This window comes from Pteropus alecto, unplaced genomic scaffold, assembly GCF_000325575.1.
Source record: "Pteropus alecto unplaced genomic scaffold, ASM32557v1 scaffold20, whole genome shotgun sequence".
Lineage (NCBI taxonomy): Eukaryota > Metazoa > Chordata > Mammalia > Chiroptera > Pteropodidae > Pteropus > Pteropus alecto.
The window spans coordinates 408070-411939 of NW_006436298.1; the positions used below are offsets into that span (position 1 = coordinate 408070).

General features: G+C 37.7%; 1 non-coding gene across 1 annotated transcript; it reads right to left on the bottom strand.

Moving 5' to 3' along the window:
• Positions 1–2333: 2333 nt before the first annotated feature.
• LOC112480657 lies at positions 2334–2437 on the bottom strand. The gene has a single exon (XR_003046743.1). It is a non-coding gene; the product is annotated as a U6 spliceosomal RNA (small nuclear RNA).
• Positions 2438–3870: the final 1433 nt, after the last annotated feature.

Below are 3870 nucleotides of genomic sequence, written 5' to 3' on the forward strand. Positions count from 1 at the left end.
CTACAACCTTTACGATATTAGTTATTAATTGTCCTGTTGAAGATAGCCATTCTAACAGGTGTGAGGTGGTATCTCATTGTGGTTTTGATTTGTTTTTCCCTATTAGCTAGTGAAGTTGAGTATCTTTTCATATGTCTGTTGGCCATTTGCATGTCTTTTTGGGAGAAATGTCTGTTCAGGTCCTCTGCCCATTTTTTAATTGGAATGTTTGTTTTTTTATTGTTGAGATGTATGAGTTCTTTGTATATTTTGGATATTAGGCCCTTATCGGAGGCATTGCTTGCAAATATATTTTCCAATTCGGATGGTTGTCTCTTTACCGTGTTAATGATCTATTCTGCTGAGCAGAAGCTTTTTAGTTTGATGTCGTCACATTCATTTATTTTATCTTTTACTTCCCTTGCTTTTGAAGTCAAATTCATAAAATCCTCTTTAAGTCCAAGGTCCTTGAGTTTAGTTTCTATGTTTTCTTTTATGCATTTTATTGTATCAGGTCTTATATTCACATCCTTAATCCATTTTGAGTTAATTTTGGTGTGTGGTGATCGACAACAGTCTAGTTTCATTGTTTTGCAAGTGGCCTTCCAGTTTTCCCAGCACCATTTATTGAAGAGGCTTTCCTTTCTCCACTGTATGTTTTTGGCTTTTTTGTTGAAAATTATTTGCCCATATAAATATGGGTTTACTTTACTTCATCAGTTTTAAACATTTTGTCATTCTTGTTTCTTCCCCCTTATTTTTTCTGGAATATGTTAAAGCCCATCCCATTCATCATGGAATGCCTGTATATACCTCTAACAGAGAAGCAGCTCTGTCCCCCATTGCTTTGTAATTATTTTTCTTCTAACCTCATTTTTCTCACTAATTCAAATTTTTTCCAACTATTTGGCATACTCTTACAGAAACCTAAAAATGTTTTCAAAGGCTCAACATTGCTTATTGAATCAAATGCAAACTCACGTGTTGGTTTACAAAGCCGTCTTTACTTGAGCTTTCCCTGTCAATCTAATCTTATCTTCCATTTCTCCCCAACAGGCTCTCAGGTGCTTCTCCTCACTGCTCAGCCAATGCCTTGTTTGTTCCTTTCTCTAGTCATGTTCTCACCTACCCAAACTCTGTGCCTCCTGGAAAGCACTGCTTGGGTGCCACTTCTTCCAGGAAGCTTTTTCCAAATTAATACTGACTTCTCTCTTTCCTGAAGTTTTGGGATTTAAACACAGTTCCTCTAACTTTAAATCTGGTATTTTCTATGGCATCCCAATCTTAATAATTGTAATCTGGAAAGTGGGCTCTGAATCACTGACCGGCACTTGTTTTCAAAGACAACTTTAGAATGTTTAGGTGAATGGTACCTTTAGAGACACAAAGAAGGTCAGTGGTGCTGGACAGAATCTAGCATCCGTGTGGTAGGCAGAATTCTAAGATGGCCCCATGTATAACTCTTGTGATTTTGTTATGTTACATGGCAAAAATGACTTTTCAGATATAATTAAGGTTACTAATCAGTTGACCTTACTATCCAGGTGCACCTGATCTAATCACACAAGACTTTAAAAACAGTTTTCTTTGGCTGGTCATGGAAGAGTAGGTCAAAGAGACTCTTAGCCTGAGAAGGATTAGAGTCATTATTGTCTTTGAAGATGGAGGAAGGGGTAATGAGCCATGGAAAGAAAGAGTGATCTCAGTCTTGTATACCAAGGAACTGAATTATGCCAACAAGCTGAATAAGCTTAGGAGATTCTTTCCCAGAGCCTTCAGATAATTTCCCAGTCCAGCCAACACCTTGACCCGGGCTTTGTGACTCTCTCTGCAGAGAAGAGTCAGACTTCTGACCTGCCAAACTGTGTGATACTAAACTGGAGGTGTTTTAAGCTGCTAAATTTGTGGTAATTTGTTATGCAGCAATAGAGGACTAATACAGTATGTAATATAGGGTTTGAGCTTGTAGTAAAATTTTATGCATTTCCTGCTATTCTTTTTTAGTACTATATGAGTTTAAAGTATGCAGTGTAATGACTTGACATACGTATATTGCAAAATGTTACCACAGTAAGTTTAGTTAACATCCATTACCTCACGTAGTTACAAAAAAGTTTTGTTTTTCCTTGTGATGAAGATTATTAGAATCTACTATCTTAGCAACTTTCAAATGTATCGTATAGGAGTGCTAACTAGTCATACTGTACATTATATCCCAGGACTTTATCTTATAACTGAAAGTTTGTGCCTTTTGATCACCTTCCCCCAAACTCCCCACTTCCCACCCCCCACCTCTGGTAACCACAAATCAGTTATCTGTTTTATGAACTTTTTTTTTTTAAGATTCCACGTATAAAAATATGGAACATTTCACAAATTTGTGTGTCATCCTTGCTCCAGGGCCATACTAATCTCTGTGTCATTCCAGTTTTAGTCTATGTGCTGTCAGAGCAAGTACCCTGCTGTTTTTATTAAGACTCCAAACCAGTCAGGAAGGTTTTCCAATTAGTGGGGGCACTCAGCACACGTGGTCATTGCATAGGCTGGCAGTGCCCTTACTTTATGTTATCTTGCTCTTGTCCATCAGTTTCCCACTATAGATAGAAAATTTCAAGGAAAGTCTAGCTTCCATATTGCTTATATTTTCAAAAAGTTTGTAAGAGGGTCCTTGAGCAGGGAAAAGTGATTAGGACAGTTTATCTGAACCAGCAGTAGTATCAGTTCACTGTGCAGTCAAACTCTAACCATTTACCTCTGCTATGAGACTGAGGCAGGTTTTGCAGGGAATGTACCCCTAAGCTCTGCAGCACCCAAGAAATCAGATGGTAGAATTTGTTTATAAAATCGATACAGATACTCACTTCATGAACCGGTCAACAAATAGTTAATTCACATCTATAAGTTTTTGCAAAAGTAAAGAGTCATGTAACTAGCACAACAAAAAATATACAGAACAATTTATTCCCCCACTTCTCTGAAAACTCTCTCCGTAGTCAAACTCCACCCAACCTTTAACCTCTGATAATCACTGAGAATTGCTTATTTTACATTACCCTAGGCTCTTCTTTGATCTTCCAACCAGTTTTGTCCATATTTCAGCTATATTACTGCTCAGTAGCACTCATAAATACATTAGAGAAGTGAAATGGAATTTAGACAGTTGCTGTACTTATGCTCCCATGGAATCATTTAAGCAAATAACTTGACTACTCGGAAGTAAAAAAAGAGGGGCACAATGTCAATTAGGTTTTTGTTAGTAGCCTATTAGTTCTGCTCTCTTAAAAGCTCCAACATCTGTACACATCTCTATTTCACTACCCCTGCCTTGATCCAGACTTCATGATCTTGTCCAGGTCATTGCAATGGCTTCCATACTGGTTTCCAAGCCTCTAATACTTCTTTGCTTAAACTTAATCTCTACATTTCACCTAGAGTGAACTTTCTAAGACTCTAAGACAGAAAACTCTCCATTGGCACCCTGCTCAGCCTCAGCACCTTAGTGTGTCATTCATAGCTCTTCATGAGCCTGTGTTTACTTCTTCAAAACCATCCTTTTTAGGTCTTATTCCTTGCACTCTAGAATGTTCCAGTTATCCCAAATTATTTGACATTTTCCTAATGTGCCATATATTTTATTTCTTCATGCTACCCTGAAATCCTTTCCTCACTTTTTCTGCTCAGTGGACATCTACTCATGATTGAAGACTCAACACAGGCTATCTCCTGCCTTCTTCCTAAAGACTACTTGATTATTCCCAATTTTGTCCCCACAGTCACCTGTCTGCCTACCTGTCATGATGCCTATAATTCCTTACTGCATACCTATACAATTTTTGTTTTTTACTTACTAGAAACAAAGCTCTTTGAGGTCAAGTCTGTCTTTTATTCACC